Consider the following 19570-nt stretch of genomic DNA (forward strand, 5'->3'; position numbering starts at 1 on the left):
GAGTAGACGGTGTAGGATTGTTCTACCCGTAAGATCGGTGTCGAGCTGCTTCAGGAACACAGGATAACGAGCGTTCCTCAGTGCTGTTCTAATGAATCAGATTAAGCAATGCTGTAATTCATCTTTAAAGAAATAATGCTTCTCAACTCATATAAGCGTCATAAATCCGCAACTCTCTATACATATAACTCTTGTTCAAACCATTCTATAACTAATCTTTGAGAAAAAGGAAGACCTTGTTCAACAGAAGATGAAATTTACAGAAAGTGCACATTTTCGATTAGAAACAATGTGATCCCCTTCGAACTCATGCCAAACTACCAGCGCTGAATAATAAATTTGCCCTGTTATTTTCAGTAATATTTATAAATTTAAGTGCCATATAATAATAATAATAATAATAATAATAATAATAATAATAATAATAATAATAATAATAATAATAATAATAATAATAATAATAATAAAAATAAAGATAATTGATGGCTATACCACACCACCACACCAACAGCAGGAAGGACACACATAACCGACCAAGGTCACATTTACAGAGTAAATAGATTAGTGGAAATAAAGTATATGTCTTAGAAGCAGAACGTCTGCACTTGACGTGCGACAGACATGCCCCTGTCTATCCTGCAAGGATTAATTGCTACTTGGAGGAATGTTTGGCTCACGTGAAGGACAGACATGCTGCTTGCAAGACATATAATTTATTTCCATATATCTATGTAGGCATAATTTACAAATGTGAAGTTGCTTTGTTGTGTGTCCCTCTAGCTGTTGGTATAGTAGTGTAGTATAGCCGTCATCTATTCTAAGTATTATTATATAATATCATAAATATTTCTGAATGTATCAGGGAAAAGTTACTATTCAGCACTGATAGCATGACATGTGTTCGAAAGAGATAACATCGTTCAAATATGCCTTCTTGGGAAATATGGCAGCTATACTTGCAGGTTTTGTATTTTGGCATACTGGGGCTGCACATTTCCGGTCATGGATATCGAAGCAGTAAGTTAAGTAACAGATGAACCCACAGTCGTGCAGAATCCTAATGATCTCGTTAAACCAACACAAGCAAGGACAGACATCCTGTGAGCATAATATTGATGGAAGTGTAGTTACATCATAAAATTGGCAGAAATATATGAATTGTTGTGCAACAACTAGCCTCCATAAGCACTATTCAACATAGTCTACAGTATTGGGGCATTTGCTTGACGATACTCATTTATTTATCTTCCCGTGACAGCACATCTTCCACTGCAGTGGTGGATAGACTGTCGCCTACAAAGGAACAAATGTCATGACTTTATGATTTCTGATGAGTTACACATCTGTCGGTGACATCAAGAGGTCATTTCCATGTCTGGTGAAATGCTAGCGGCGACACGAACAAGAAACTTCCGTGTCTGGTAATACCTAGGCGCCAACTCTAAGAGGTCTCTTCCGTGCCAGGTGATACCGTGGCCACATACTGCATTGAAATAAAGGAACTTCGTATTTCGTATTTCCTGTCCCATTCACGATTTGTTGACTAGCCTCTGTTACTTGCTGTGAGTTTTGGAACCTGCATCTGGCCTTTCCTTCAATGTATGTCTGGCGCCACTCACCAACACTAGAATTCGCGACACGGATGTTTTGGTTTTTGCGGTAAGTACTAGATTTATGTAAAGAGAAATAAGTTTAGCTCTATTGATTATTGCACAACATTAATTTTTTTCTATTGGTAAAATAAATACGTTAGTTCCGAGCATTTATGCCAGGAAAGTAAATTATTTATGAAGATGAATTGGAGAAATGCACTAAAATCTGCATTTTTTGTAATATGTAAACCAGGAACTCATCTAGCCCGGTGGTGAAGTTCTTACCTATTAGTTCTAAAATAATTCTTAGTTTGTGCGCAGTATTAAAATTTATAAAATACTGATTCACGACATAAACTGATCATTCAGACTATTCTGCGTTATGAAATGTTATATACACATGTATTGCCCCTAAGCAGACATCCATGTGGTCAAGCTACAGAAGAATACAGCAGTGTATACGAAACCTCAATCGGTCACCGTGAGTGTATAATACAGACGTACGAGGGAGCAGGTTGTGAAATAAAACCTAGACACAGAGTTAATGTACAGTGTACAATACCAGACATTTTACACAAAATAAAATAACACTCGACCTACATTACATTAGTTCGATCATATTACAATAATAAATACTCCGAAGTTATTACTGAATAATATCATTGCCAATGTCATGCTTTTAGTATTTCAGGAGAGTTAAGTAAGTTTTACTTCAGTCTGTGTTTTAATGAAGGGTAATACTGAGTAAAACTTTCAAGTGTATTCAGGATGAGTTTATAGTATATTCTGATATTGTTAACACAGCGCAGAAAACATACTTAATTGGAATATAGATCAATTTTTGGATTTGTCCCACAATATGACACTTATCATGTTAATATCATCAACAAAGATAGGCCTGCACCTTATTTCGGTGTCTATATTAATAATAGAAGTAACAATACTAATAATGATATATATCCTTGAAACAGTATTAGCCTTAAGGATGTATGTATAATGTAACAAAGGCTTTCCAGTCTGTCAAACACACAGCAAATACAATGTAAATTATAACACTATAAACACACCTGTATAAAACACACTAACATACAAAGAATGACATGTTTCGTTCTACAAGAACATACTCAGATTCTATGAAATCACTTTAAAACAATCTTATGTATGTACAGTATTGTTTACGTAGCTTAAACCTGTCAATCATAGAGAGTTTAGTGATAACATGAAATAGTAATGACAAAAATAAAATATATACAAGTATTAATATAATGAAAACTGTTTCATGTTATTACTAAACTCTCTATCTTTGACAAGTTTACGCTACGTAAACAATAATGTACATATGTAAGATTGTTTTTAAAGTGATTTGACAGAATGTGAGGATGTTCTTGTAGAACGAAACATGTCATTCTTTGTATGTTAGTGTGTTTTTTACAGGTATGTTTATAGTGTTATAATTTACATTGTATTTGCTGTGTGTTTGACAGACGAAAAGCCTTTGTTACATTTAACTAAGTCAACACTGGAAGACATGGCTTCATTCTTAACAAATAGCCTTAAGGAGTTTAAGAGGATCTAAATTTAGCCCTGGCATCCCCTTACACTGACATCTCGATCTTAAGGAGTCAATCCATCGTCCTTCAGCACAAGGAATGATCAAAATCAAATGCGCTAATTTAGTGGTCTACTTAAATTTCATCCTAAAATTTGGAGAAGTTCAAATAATAGATATAAAATACTTTTTGCGAATTATGTCAACTTGATCAAGAATAGAGAAGTAGTTGTTGGAATTTATCCCCTAAGGATATCCAACTGAAAGTTGAAACTGTTTCTTTCAGAAAAGCCCACGCTTTAACGAATGCAACCCAAAACGTAAATAAGTTAATTTTTAGAGCAACCCAACTCTTAGATTTCATTCGGAACATGGTAGATTTGAATGCCACAATGGGCAGCCTTGAAGATAATGGTCTTCACTTCAGGCAAATGCATGGGCTGTATCTTAATTAAGACCACCTACAATATCTTCCCTTTCCCATTCCTGTGTCGCCGAAAATATTCACTGTGTTAGTGTAGCATCAAACCGTTAACAAAAGAAATTGTACATGAAATTGAAATCGTTACATATACGGAGTAAACATTTTAACTTTCTAATTAAGGTATTTACGTACCGATTGTACAGTACAGTTCTTTTAATTGGATGTAAAATTGATAATATTCTATAATGTTATTTTCGATTTAAATTTGTGAGTCAGTTTGAAATTGATGTGTATCGATGACATATATTAGTAAAAATCATGATGAGATTTCGTATCGTTTTATGTAACTGGATTTCGATACTCACTGTGGTGTTAAGTGTGGTGCAGGTATTTGTATTTAACGCCCATGGGAGACATGCTTGTCTGGACGTGAGATGATGAGAAAGAAAGAGGTTAAAACCTGATGTCGCCGCATATCCTACTCCTGTTAACTAACAGCAAGGGATCTCATCAAGTCTTAACGTTCCCATCCCACAGACCATATTACCATATGCCCTCACGCATAATATACACTTCGGAGAGGTTTGGAATTAAATCCAAGCTTTTAGCACGCAATCTAGTTATTTGGGAATTGTATACCAACACCTCTCCTATACCCTTCCCCCTTCCCCGGCCAACATTCTAATAATATTTTTTCCAATAACGGGGCACGAACCGGATATTCGCGGTTTCAGCCCGTATAGACTTGACGCCTTGCCAGTCACGACCACCAAGGTGAGTCGATGAAGTTCTCTTGTAGGAAATATGGTTACAGCAGAACATATATAGTTTGTTCTTAAATTACCGAGCAAGTGGCTGTGACGTTTGGGTAACGTAGCTATCAGCTTGCATTTGGGAGATAGTGGGTTCGAACCCTACTGTCAGCAGCCCTAAAGATGGATTTCTGTGGTTTCTGATTTCACACCAGGAGAATGCTGGGCCTGTACCTTAATTAATGCCACGGTTGCTTCCTTCCCACTCGTAGCCATTTACTATCCCATTGCCTTCGTAGAACCAATTTGTATCTGTACGAGATAAAGCAGACTTTAAATATATATTCTGGATAAGTTATTGAAGAATCTAAGAGCAGTTCCCACTTCCTTAATCGTTTTCAGTGTGTTAAGTAAGGCCCGTGGTATAGTAGATGTATCAGTACACAGCCTCGTGTACACTCCCTGGGAGAGAAGACAAAATTTCATGCTTTACCTAAATGTGAAGGATCAATTTTGATGAAGCCTGGCGTTCAAGACGCGGATACTTCACTTAATTATTTGATTTATTGTTAAATGACTGAATGAATTAGTTTATTTTTATTTTATTTATATCGAGTTTAAAGCAAAGTAGAATTAATAAAATTTATATTGAAGCCCGAATATGGGGAAAGTATTAAATGCATATTATAAATGACGCCCACTATATGGCGAAAATACATAGGAACCATTCAATACTATGTCAATAGACAGGTCAGAAAGTCTAGTAAGTTATATATGCCGTTTTCTGCCCGAATTTCTGAAATATTTGGGAGTGTGTAGCATTTTTGCCCTGCCCGAGTTACAAACGACGAAGAGCGAAGTCGGATGCTGGAACTCGCGTTACTGGTAAGGAATGGGCCGTGCCTAGGTACAGCGTGACCTTGATAATACCCTCTCAATCGAGCAAGACAGAACGCGACATAACGCCAAGCATAGAGATGCGACTTGTGTCATGAGGCAGGACTTATTTACAGGGTTTCAACGTAAGAATTGTGTATTTCTCTCATTTAGTTGCCTATTTGGGGTGTACCAAACTATGGAATTCGCGGCCTCACTAATAATAATGATAATTTGCCACAATCCGAGAAAAACTACATAAGAGATATCAATGAACTCAGCATAATTTACATTATTAATGGTATCTAAATGTGACGTGCTTGACAATGCATTGTTAATGACTATACTTATGTATTATGTACATGGAAATTTCCACAGATCCAGATGGCCAAAGCTGCTTTTTTTACTCAGAGCTGCGGTTCCCAAAAGATACGCTTGTTTTTCTCTGTTTGTATGTCATTATTTTTAATATATAGGAGCGTTTTATTAATACTTATTCCTCATTTCACATGCCTACGTTCATGTTAATCTTTTCTCCACCCCCAACATAATAAACCGAATTCGGCGCGCCTGTAAAACACCAATAGTGTATTCGTGTAAATAGTTCCTTTCCTGATGGTGATTTACTGGCCGAGTTATTATTTAAACTAGCAAGATGGATCAGCCTGTATGAATGAGTTGGAGTAGGTGGCTGTTTCGGGTAACGAAGTTAATTTACAGTTCGTGTAAAGTAGAAGGGGCCATAAACACTAGCAGATACACATATCCAGACTAACCAGAGGAGAGTGAGTTGAACAGTGAGGCTCAATTTGTGGGACAGGTAAATCACTAATTAGCACTACCTTTAATGAATGACACGGGAGTGGCTATCTTCAGGAACAGTACTTGCTAATTGTGGTAGTCACTCGAGCATATGAGCGGATTCCACTATTATCGTACGTATTTAAGGTGCAACCTGTGACAATAAAGTCCGGTGAATGATGTCAGAACGGTCGATCCGGCAACACTGACGGCACACAAAGCTCCACCTGCGTAGCAGCAGGTTTTGACCACCTGCTCCCAATCTTGTTCAGTTGAGCATCGTGTGTGTGCCGTATAAGACCTGTTTGACACAGTGCATGTTTACTGCGTTGGTTTTGAACTGCAAACAGGAACATAAAAGTCCAAAAAATCAATGTACAGTATTGTTTTACGCTTGTCGAGACACCGAAAGAAACGCATGCAATGGTGGTACGTGTTCATGAAGATCAAGTACTGTCTTTAAATTGTGTGTACGAGTGGTTCGCCCGTTTTCGAGGAGGCCGGAAAAGTGTTTCTGACAACCCCCGTAGCGGAAGACCGGCGACCGCCGTCAGTGAGGAAAACACTGAGAAGGTGAGGACATTAATCACGAACGATCGGTGATTAACTGTGCGCATGAAAGCGGATGAACTGCAGATTAACAGTGAATCCATGCGACAAATCGTTACCCAGAATTTAAGGAAGAGGAAAACGTGCTGTCGTCTTGTGCCAAATCACTTGACTGACGATTAGAAGCAGGCACGTTTAGAGGCTTCACAGGATTTTGTCGAAACGCCGGATGCGACACCAAATTTCTTGAACTTTATTGTCACTGAGGATGAAACCTGGTATCTCAGGTACGACCCTGAAGCGAAACGGCAAAGCATGGAATGGCGTTCTTGCCGGATCTCAATCATCCAGACTTCTTCCTATTCCCACGACTCAAACTCACTTTGAAAGGGAAGAGTTTTGACGATATTCCTGACATCCAACGAAACGTCACGAGGCTTTTGAACACCATCCCAAAGAGGCCATCTTGCAAATTTTCCAGGACATGTATCGCCGATGTCAGCAGTGCGTGGTTGTGGGAGAGGACTGTTTCGAAGGGCAGTAAGGTCACTGTCGTGCGTTGTTCGTCTATGTTGATAGTACAGGACTATTCACCGAACTTTAGTGTCATACGTTGTATTTAATCCAGAACCAGACGACGGAGGTCAAGAACGCGCCTAAGTGCCATCTACGTTCCAGATTGAAATGACGACGTGGTAGCTTCAACTTCTTGGAGTTAGCAGATTTCCAGTACATCATGGAGCCAACACGGGACCATTCCGACCCAGGATCTTCTGCTAGCGAGATGATGGCCATGGACTACTACATAGCGAGGATGGCTGGTTACACACCAAAATGATGAGTACTTTGCATTATATTTAAGCATGAAACATCATTAAGTCTCATTAATTTAAACCTTGTATAAAAATTAGCAGCATGCATTTCTATTTTATGTCTAGTGTATAGATAACGGGTTACTTGACTCTCGAATGAGGTATACATTTTTCTTATAAAACATTTAATTACATGTCTTCGGATGATTATTGACTAATCATTCAATTTATGTTCTGGGGACTTGCATGAATTAATATTTAGTGCCCTATGTATTGTTATTGTGTTTATTTATTGTGGCATTGTAGAAGGGATAGAGTTAAATCATTCAGTTAACTTTCATTGTATTTCCTAAGTCCGGTTATCAATCGTGTGAGTAAACAGTAAATGACACCATTTTTAATTTGCATGTTATAGACATCCTGGTGTTAATTATGGATGCTGCCAAATAAAGAAGAGATGCTTGACTCGGGTTACAAACCCTTGATCTAGAGAGGTTTACGCGAGTGTATTTGTGTGTTCCAATTAGATTCCCCGCTGGAAGGGTTTTTGCAATGTCTTCTATCGGTAGTTTAACATCAGGAATATTCAGTCCGGGTATATGTAGTGACGATGAGAGTGAGATGGAAGAGACGAGAGAAAGATGAAATAGATGAGATATGAAAATAAGAGAATAATATAATAGTAAATGGCCAGTGTAGAGATACGCAAGTAATTGCGAGGCGATTGAAGAAATTGATGTCATAAGAATTGATGCCTGTTGTGGGTTAGTGCCCGAAGGATAAAGTAATAATTGTGTTAAATTGACCACTCACTTTGGAGTTGTTCGCTGGGTGATGCTGTCTCGAGTGAGTGAATTACGTAGCCCCGACTGTCAATGGAACAGGAGGGAGAAACGAGTTTGTGCTTTTTGTTCTTGTTTGGGGCTGGCTAAGCCTTGTGAAATGTTCCTCGTCCTGATAGAAATACCCCAACCCGTCGCAAACGTGCAGAACTGAGAATATTCACTTACGAAACAACCTGTCATTACCTGTGAAATGCTCGCCCTTCATGACTCGATAGATGATGCATTCCTCCATAAGGTATTGGAATGATTCGTATTTAGGGAATTCCGGCTGTAAGTCAGGAGTACTGTTCGGCACCTTCTTGGTGTCGAGTTCTTGGGGTTATTCCCAGGATATTGACGGGGTCAGTGACTCCGTTGAGGAGAGAATGTATTTATGCTCTACAGTAGTTCACAAGATAATAAACCAAAACCAAACCCCATGGCACTACAGCCCTTGAAGGGCTTTGGCTTACCAAGCGACCGCTGCTCAGCCCGAAGGCCTGCAGATTACGAGGTGTCGTGTGGTCAGCACGACGAATACTCTCGGCCGTTATTCTTGGCTTCCTAGACCGGGGCCGCTACCTCACCGTCAGATAGCTCCTCAATTCTAATCACGTAGGCTGAGTGGACCTCGAACCAGCCCTCTGGTCCAGGTAAAAATCCCTCACCTGGCCGGGAATCGAACCCGGGGCCTCCGGGTAAGAGGCAGGCACGCTACCCCTACACCACGGGACCGGCTTCACAAGATAATGCTCCACCATATTATGTTCAATGGTTGTTTGTGTCATGTTATATTTTGTTATTGTCCTGGCTGTATGACAAAATCTGGAGTCACTTGTCAGTCACCGTCATGATGTGGCTACTGTGTAAATGTTATCCCAAGAGAAACCCGAACTCGAATGTATAATAATTTATAATAAGATGTTCTTAAATACATGATTGGTAAACTTACGAGGACACGGATATTCATGAATAAGATTTTGGTGATTTAGGTGGAACGTGCTCAATAAAATATTCACGAACTCACGTTCCCTTAGAAGTGTCAATTACCCAATAGGTGCCTAATACAAAAGCTGTCATATTGTATTGGTGTGTGTGTTTTATCTTGTAACGGTAATGACGTGAGGACATAGCAGGCCAAATGGGAAGATAAGGTCATTGATCTTTCTAGCAAAGTGTAGATATTCAATTCGTATCATTATTAGCGTGAAAATGAAAGAAACAGGAATATGTACCAATGAGTTATACAGATAAACAAATATAGGAGATTCGAACCTGGGAATGTCAAAATACAGTTGAGTGAAAAATATGAACTGATAGAGAAAGTAATTCGTCACGATGATAGAAAGGCATTACCCAAGCGATGTGTTGGGACATTGCACCTAAAATTGCACTCAGGGAAACTAATTGGCACTTCAATTATGTGAATATTTTTTCTTTATGTTTTTCAGTCCAGTAAACCGTGTTCTTAGCACAGGGTAAACATCCACTCCTATTCTTTCTTAGAATAATATATTCCTTTTAGTCTATTTACCCTACATTCAAGATATAGTAGTTATTTACGCACGTTCATTTCGTCAGACATACTACGACTCGTATGCTCTGAGCATAGCCATTGTTCGGCATGAGAGTAGGGAGGAGGGGACCTCGATGCCTGGGTTTGATTTTCCGAGGTCCTTTCATACATAAGATCTTCATCAATAGCACGTGTTGTGAGGCTTGATTTTATTATTATTTTATATTATTAAATTGTTACAATCAACCCATTATAGCCCGTGACCTTCTAAGTCCACTATGATGCCCTACCGAATTGTTTTTAGATGTTACAGGCTTACGTGGTCATCGTAACACCTTCATATGGCTGCGTTCTTTTGACCGGGTCCACTACTTTCCATACAAGAGAGCGATTTAGTTGCACTTACGAAGCTGAGTGAACTCCAACACTGATTCCTGCATTAAAATGCTCACACTGAGGCAAACGGACAACGGAGCCCCTGGGTAAGAGGCGGATATCATGAGGCTATGCTTTTATAATTATTAATATTTGGGTTCGGAAGTTCACGAAATGTCTTCCCCGTCTTCCGTTTTGGCTATTTATAGGAACTGCACGTTTCCGAGGATATTTAGCCTTATTTTATAGACCCTGTAACTGCATTTTAATCATATTTATTGTTTTGACCATATTTCTGTCACTTTAGTTGTTTAAAATCATATTTTGATCAAATTTTGCGCGGAAAAGTGTACTCTACTTTGATGTTCGATATTGGTTGTTTGTGGCATCATGACGAAACTTGAAGCTCGGGCCTGAAAGCTGAATAATTGACGCTTAATGTATCTCGTCCGAGTTTACATCACCAGTTTTAGGACAACTTACTTTAGAGTAAAATTTACACTGCAGGTATTTACGTCCACTGGAATTTCTTCCTTGTTAAGAGGAGAGGAAGTACCACAATCTTCTTATCTGTCTTGGCACTTGTGTCGCCTAACCACTTCGCGCAGCAACTAAATTACATTTCTCCCTCAACTTTCTTAAACATTTCTACAGACAATTTTCGAGGCTTCATACTTATACTAACAGTGACAGGGCTAATATAAAGGTAACTAAAGAAAATGTAGTGAAATTGCGTTAAAATGTTCGGGGAGAAATGCTTCTCTATGAAAATCAACAGCCTGTTTCCCGTCATTCGACCAAGTCAGGCATGGAATGAATGAAGCCCCAATCTAGCAGCGAGAATAGGAATTGTGCGGGCTGCCGAAGCCCGTCGCGCTCCCCTGGGGAAAAATGAATGACAGATGAAATTGTATTGGAGAGTGTTGCTGGTATGAAGTATGACTGGAAAAACCGGAGTACCCGTAGAAAAACCCGGCCCACCTTCGCTTTGTCCAGCACAAATCTCACATGGAGTGACCGGGATTTGAACCATGGTACCCAGCGGTGAGAGGCCGGTGCGCCGCCTGAGCCACGGAGGCTAATAATGATTCTCTATCGAAGGGAAAATTATCCTCTACAAAGTGAGTGAAGTTAAAGTACTACACAGTGTTTTAATATCCAGCAGCATAGCAACACTGCCTGACACAAAAAAAATGCTGACATGAATCAGAAATAAGAGATATGTATATATTTTTTAAATGTACTTGTTAATTTCGATAACGTAGATAGTTCATTAGATCTAATAAGATATATTTAGATATATAGATATAATTAGATATAATTAGATGATTTTCAGGAGCAGCGATGTGATCTCTGTCACTATTGTGTATGTCTGTAATGAAAATGAAAACCTACAACCTGTTTTCCAGTCATTGACCGGGTCAGGGATGGAATGAATGAAGCAGATACAGGCTATTAGTACGATGGGGTCGCCACTCCCAAAGTGATTTAATAATGACTGATAGATGCTATGAAATGATAATGGAGAGTGTTGCTGGAATGAAAGATGACAGGGAAAACCGGAGTACCCGGAGAAAAACCTGTCCCGCCTCCGCTTTGTCCAGCACAAATCTCACATGGAGTGACCGGGATTTGAAGCACGGTATCCAGTGGTGAGGGGCCGACGCGCTGCCATCTGAGCCACGGAGGCTTCTACGTCTGTAATATTAATTAAAATATATCCGCTGCATACCAACGTTTAATTATTGATAATGAATTTGTGATAGAGACTAGTGGAATTAAGGTAAGAAACTGATAATGAAACAAACCGAAGTAGTGCAATACGATTGTATAATGAATTGTTTATTTAATGTTAAAAAGCTAATGTTAAAAGGAACTCGTTGAATGTACATACGTTTGGTCATATCGTCCATGCCTTAGGTCATATTTAGCTATTTTTAAGAGCTTATTTGAGTGCATATTTCAGTGATTTTTATGTCCTAAACATCCTAACAATAGTTGTTATCATCTTTATCAAAAGTAATACACGTTACGAATACTATGTTCTCATTGGGTGGACGAACAACCATATGGAACTTCTCCAGATATCACAGTTCAATTACCTGGACACTTATTACGTTAGTCATCGTCCACCGATTAGAGAGGTATGAGAATTCCAAGTTCATTGAGAATCAATGCATTGTTGAACTGCTTCAATCCGTGACCACTCTCTTTCTAACATCTGTACGAGGTAAATAAATAGCACGTGTCGTACTGTTTTACTGGATTGTTTATATACTACAACGTTACCATTATTCACTTATATTTAACTAAATACTGTGCCAGACAAGCCAACTGAAGCACCCAGAAGGGAGAAGGAAGCGAAATAAAACTTCACCTGTTGAGAGGGTACGTAATGACTACAAACTCGAGTCAAATTTACAAAGAACTTGGCAGTACGAGCCCACTTATCTGTATGATGCTGCATCCCCTCTAGCCTGGATGAACGCACTGATTCTGTTGGGAAGGGTGTCGTAAAGACGTTGTATCCTCGCCCGAGGCAAGATGGCCTACAACTGTTGCAAATGGCCCTTGATATCCTGGATACAGGCACTGCGACGTAGTTGACATCAATCAATCAATCAATCAATCAATCAATCAATCAATACTGATCTACATTAAGGGCAGTCGCCCAGGTGGCAGATTTCCTATCTGTTGTTTTACTAGCCTTTTCTTAAATGATCGCAAAGGAATTGGAAATTTATTGAACATCTCCCTTGGTAAGTTATTCCAATCCCTAACTCTCTTATCTATAAACGAATATTTGCCCCAATTTGTCCTATTGAGTTCCAGCTTTATCCTCATATTTTGATCTTTCCTACTTTTAAAGACATGGCCGACATGGTACCACATATGTTCTGTCGGGGAGAGATCTGGGCCTCGGGAGTACCTCTACATCATGCAGACAGTTCATAGCGACAAGTGCCGTATGTGGATGAACATTGACCTATTGGAAGAATGGGACCTCTCACCAGGTCGCCGCCGTACTCACAAACGATGGACATCCTGGGTAGTGCACAAACGCGATTCATCGCTGAATACAATGCCATAGCATTCATCATCAGCCCATGCTTCGCGGTCACGGCACCCCTCCAAACGCATCCGTTCGTGTTGTAGTGTTAACGGGAGCCTACGCATATGACGGCAATTCCCAAGTCCGGCTGTTCGTAGTCTCCCACTAATGGTGTGGGATGAAACGGAATGTTGCAAGGAATCCATGACTTGTTCTCGGAAGGCAGGCGGAAGTGTGCACTTGTTACCATGTGCTTGGTGCGCATAACGGTGATCCTCCCTTTTGGTGGTCTGACGTAATCGACAGTAACCTTGATGACGAGTATCCTTGCACTCACGTTCCGATGCATTCCAACATCGGGCAATGTCACATCCAATTGCCCGCAAATCTGGGTATTTCACGATTCGACCAGCCGGCCAAACGGAGACACACAATGAGGGCCCCTTTAAACTCTTTTATGTTCTGGTAACGCGGCATCTTCGTGTCCTTCACAGTGATCACTCAACATCTGACAATTTTCACGCCCTTTTTATACCTTACCAGGCCTCGAAACAACACTAACTGAGAACAAAACTAATGCATTCTGGTGGCCGTTTTATCTGTCACAGAGATATGTAACTCTAATCGCGTACACATCCGCCGATGATATGAACGTGTGCGAAGTTATATTGACATCCGCTCATTTCTTCTGGGTGCTTCAATTTCTTTTATCAATCAGTGTACATATCAGTTAATATCTCGCTTCCTTCATTATCGTTAAAGTCTTTTGTAGTGTACTGTCGGTGTGAGAGGGCATAAGTTGTATGACGGAAGAGACAGGAAGTTTGAGGGAGATACTTCGGTGTTCAACGAAGGAACGGCAGGCAAGGGAAACGTAGAATCAAGGATAGAAAGTGGGACGTGGAACAGGGTCGTGAGAGGGGAAAGGGAGGAGGTAGTAGGTTCTGAAGCCGTCATGGATACCAATATAAAGGGTCCGTTATTGGACATTATAAATTTTCCAGCTAACTCATTCCTGGTTGCCAGCGTTTCGCCCCCGTGTGCTAGGCTGGGCTCATCAGTTGGTACCTAGCACACCTACCAAGACGCTGGATAGTGCATACCGTGGAGGCCACTGCGTAGGCTAATTGCAGAAACCAGCAGTGCCAACGCACTATGAGAGACATTGTCTCATTATCAAAAATTGATGCCTGCTTGGCCATCAGATGATGTAGATGTTGATTCACATAGGGAATCAGAAATAATTGTTCCGAATGAGTAAATTTATAATAGCAATATAAATGGTCATGGATGTCAAGAGTGACTAAGAGATGACGGATATAATGATGTAGGGGGTGAAGTGTTGATCCACTGATCATGGGCGGCTTTGGAGGACAAAAAAAAATAGGTTAAGGCATATGATGAGTGAACTAGAAGGGGAGAAGGAGGATAAGAAGAAAGTGGTAATTGTCCACGTTTATATCAGGCTAGCTTACGTTTTTGTCGTAGTAAAGGAATGATATGGAAAGAAAAGTCGTACGGGTAGGAAAATTGGACCGGGCGAGTTGGCCGTGCGTGTAGAGGCGCGCGGCTGTGAGCTTGCATCCGGGAGATAGTAGGTTCGAATCCCACTATCGGCAGCCCTGAAGATGGTTTTCCGTGGTTTCCCATTTTCACACCAGGCAAATGCTGGGGCTGTACCTTAATTAAGGCCACGGCCGCTTCCTTCCAACTCCTAGGCCTTTCCTATCCCATCGTCGCCATAAGACCTATCTGTGTCGGTGCGACGTAAAGCCCCTAGCAAAAAAAAAAGGAAAATTGGGCAATATCAAATGGTTGATTAGAAAGGGCCAGGTTTTGAAAAGTACTTATGATCAGTGATAAAAGCATACAAACAGACTATGTGATGGGTTTAAGGCAATTGCTGAATAATGTGAGAACTTTCAAAGGTAGTAAAGTTTGGGCAAAAATTAGTATATTATAACATAAAAATGAAGAAGTAAGTGCAGGTTAGAAAGGGATAGAGATTGGAGTGATTGAATAAAATAAGATATAAAAGGAATTTACCAGGAAACTGAATTTAGAAAAACAAAAATCAGCTAAGAATGATGTAACGTACTTACGTCCAGTGAGCCATAAAAATGTACTGCTGTGAAAACAAATTCGAGCAGAATACAATATTACCTGCCTTCAGAAGTAATGAAATCAGAGAAAACAATACTAATCACTCGAACATCGTTATTTTTAAAGGATTATTGATATAGAAGTGCAGTGATTTTTTCAAACAGACCGAACAATACACTTAAGCATCACCAAGGATGATATTGAGATATTACGTGTAACTTCGAAATATAATTACATCACAGTGTAGCTAGAAACACAGGGGTTACAGTTATTTAGGTAAAAAATGCATTCAAATAGAGTTGCAGAAAACGGTTCACTGGTATCGTACACTGAATGTCGATTGAAAACACACGATAATTAAAATGTAAATAGATTCATGTGGTCGCTGGGAAGGATGGATATGAAATGTTAGTTCCAAATACTAGCACTGAGTCAGAATATATAGCAAGCCAATCGAGTTCACTCCCTATGACAATGAACAGGAACCAACATTATCTAAGGTAAGAGAAGGTTATTAATGAAATTGATATGAATATTATAACTTCAGGTGAAGATATCCTTTATCGATATTTTATGTATATTACGTTCTTATTCAGATTTACCAGTATTTATGTCCTTGAAAAGGCATCTTATTCATTAAATTCATAACGCCCGTAAACAAATGAGCTTGTTAAGTTGAGAAAAGATAATCAACATGATTTTTATGATTGTTGTTTAACAGGGCCTGTAACGGTATATGTGAGATGGTTATTTAAAATTTACCCACTGCCTCGGGTGAGCACTTATTTGACCATAAAATAAACAGTGATTTTGATTCATAATTCCTTATCTAGAAATAATTTTAAAAGAAGAAAATTTTGAATGAAGTGAGATAAAATTTGATAAGATTTTGACGCCAGACTATACTCATTACTAACATAATGAATGCTTAAAAACTAAAACTAATTTTAAAAATATTATCTAACAGATAAGAACATATTTAAGAGGCAAAAAACCATTAAATAAAACCATGTACAGTTACAGCGTGATAAGAATAAACGTTTACTGTTACCAACGGTAAAGCAGACAACTATCCTTCAATAATCAAAGTAAAAGAACAACAATACAGAAACATATATGATATACTATCATCCATAATATATGAAGAGTCATTCAACGTATCAGATTTAACGACAGTGTAGGGATTGGCGTTCATTTCCTATGCTCAGTGTTATAGAATTAAATATCGACATATTTCATTGGCATTCATGAACTCTTCAATGCTCGGAAAACAAACCAGAAGTTTTATATTTCATGCTGATGTCTCAGAAGTGCAAAATAGTATTTGCTATGGCAACAACAACATAAACACTCATACACATACTCGTCACTAACCGACGTGCCTTTCAGAGACACAAGGCGAGATCTAACTGCTAAAATGTGCATTGCCGTAGAGAATACTTCATATGCATTTTCACCAGAAAGACTGGGGCTTTAAGGCGGAAAAATTCCGTGACCGTCTTTATTATTAGTCATTCAGGTACCTCTCATGTATGTGTATGTTGGGTATTCAGACCCAAGGCTGGTTTGATGCTGTCATAAATAGCCTAGGCGTCACTGAAGAGGCGTACTGGGGAAATTAGGCGTGAGGTAGTTTCCCGTTGCTTTCCTCACTGAACCAGCCTCTGCTATTACAAATCAGTCTGCCAAATCCACTGAAATGCAAGCAACAACCGACCCTATGAGCGATATTTTCACACCATTCAAAACAGGGACTGGCTTCATAAGGAATGGTTATTTCCATATTGTCAAAGCCAAGGATGAGACTGAGACAGGTCAATGAAAGTAACAAATTTGATATAGCCCATACCAGAAGGCTCAGTGCACCGTAAACACTACACCTCGCCAGCAAAGGCATCATACCGCAATACAAAGCCCAGCACCGAGACCGTACGTAAAGCAACTAGCAAAAAAAGAGGATATGGTCATGGGGATTCAAATCCGAAGTAAAGAACATCTTTACAAATGTAAACAACATATAAGAATTTCGAAACTAAAACCTTTTAAATTAAGAATATTATGAAATGAAGCATTTGTAGAAAGACTTTGGTGCGTTTTGTTACCGTCCTCCATAGAACTACAAACAACTATAACATCATTCAGAATATAAAGGCATTTAATACCCCCTAGGCCATTTTTAGCACTGCTTTGATTAAAATTGTTAACGTTGCTGGCGCTCCACTGAGGCCCATTGGCATGCATGAATACTCGTAATGTTTACCTAGTGTCGAGAATGCAGTCCTTTTTATGCCTTCAGTTCTCAACATTACCTGATGGTACCCATGTGCTAGATCCAAGTTGGTAAAATATATTCCTTGCCTATGGCGTTTAACAACCTCGATATTAAAGTTTACGTATATTCCGTTCCGATTTTCACCTGGTTAAGGAGACAGAAGTCAGCTACTATCCTGAATTTTTACTTACCAGAGCCATCCATTTCTTTAGAAACTGAAAAATTGAGGTGGACCAAGGAGAGATTGAGGGCGTTATTATTTCGAACATATTGTCTATCTGCCAACCTATTTCCCCTTTCTGAGCATCTGGCAGTCCATACTGGCTTACATTAATGGGAGGTTGATCCACCAGTGTTGGCAAGTTGCAACACATAAGTGTGCGTTAAATTATCTCTTTCTAGATGGAATATGTCTTGATAGGTTATGCAGACCCTATATATTCTTTAGCAATCGTGGGGTGTTAATATTGATCTACTCTTAATTGCTCCACACCCCCTGAGACAGTGCCTTAAAAACCTAGTGTTTTTATCACTATCCACGGTCTTGTCTTAAAACTGGTTATCGCCTTCCAGTAACGGGGTCCCTTCAATCGCATGTACTGCGGCTAATGAGTCATTTCTAACGCCTTCCATCCTAATAACTGGACCTCTTAAGTAATATTCCTTTTCTGTAGTATTTAACATGCTAACGAAAGCGACATCATATTTCGTCCCATTTAAGCATGCCCGTAACTACACGCCCGGCTTAAATTCGGGTCTCTCGCTAAGCCCTACAGCAGCGTCCCAATCCACTTCGAATGCTACAATAGTTTTGTTTCTGGGCACGAATTTTACGAGTATTATATCTGGTTCCCCAACACGGTACCTTTTTTCGGCTAGTATGGCATAGCTCTCCTTACAATTAATGATGCTAACCTTCATTACACTCCTGCCTATCATTCCATCGCGTTTCAAGTTAAAGTCATTACCGACTTTATGGAATTCCGAATTCTACCTCCGAATGGGATCCGAACCTTACCCTTGGTTGATATTTTGTCAGTGCTGATTTCTTTCAAGTGCAGAACTTGCCTTCTATTTATGAAAACATGTTTCGGTACACAACGTTCGTTCAACAAGGGCACATCGCACCGAGTATTGATCAGAACGGATTTTTCCTGCCAGTTACATTTACCAGTATCTTGCCTTCATATTTGAACGAACCGGTTCTGTTGGGAATGATACGAACAGGGGTGTCCGCAATCGTCCCTAGGTTGCGGCCCATCTTTAGTTTAACCTCATGTTTCACGAGATAAACGAGCAATTCTGGTCTGAATATGACAATCTATTACAAATTCTGCCTTTCACATGTTTTACGTGGCGTGCCCTGCTCTACAGACTTATCATTTCTGTCTGCTGGGCCCTTACTCGGCCCCTTGTATGTCTTGAATCACACTGAAATTACAGGTATCCAATTTCACCGCACTCATAGCATCGCCTGGGCTTCGGCCTCATGTCTCATAGCGGGCAGTCAGACTTCTTATAGCCCGATTTATCACATTCATAACATATTAGTTTTCTATGGGGTTCGCTTCCAAACTGTTCCTTAGACTTATAACCCCTAGAGTGGACTACTATACAGGCTTTTATGGGTATACCCCGCAAAGAAAAATACATCTCACAATATATGCTATGTACTTTTTAACTTGTGCTATTAGTTTGCCCATAACTGAACAAAATATTTCAGGACCTAATGTGTTTGAACGGCCATAGCAGGATACTTCGGTTATGTCATTCTGTCCACGCGTAGTGGAAGTACAGTAGCAGAGTATAGGGCTTGTTGATCCAGTTTCTTATCGCAGGCCAAACATGTTGTGCACTTCCCCTAAAGGCTTGGCAAGTAGGAGAGGTTGACTCACGTGCCAGGCCACTTGCTGTACTCGAAAACCGGTCTAGGGTACTCTGTGTGAAATGTACGAATACTTACAGTGACGTCGAAGATCCGTACCAGCACATACATGCGAATCAAATGTTGTGCAGTTGTGTGTGATTTATAAGACGTCAATGGCATTACTCAGTGATCCGAGCTAACAAAAT

Source organism: Anabrus simplex, chromosome 2 (genome assembly GCF_040414725.1).
Source record: "Anabrus simplex isolate iqAnaSimp1 chromosome 2, ASM4041472v1, whole genome shotgun sequence".
NCBI lineage: Eukaryota > Metazoa > Arthropoda > Insecta > Orthoptera > Tettigoniidae > Anabrus > Anabrus simplex.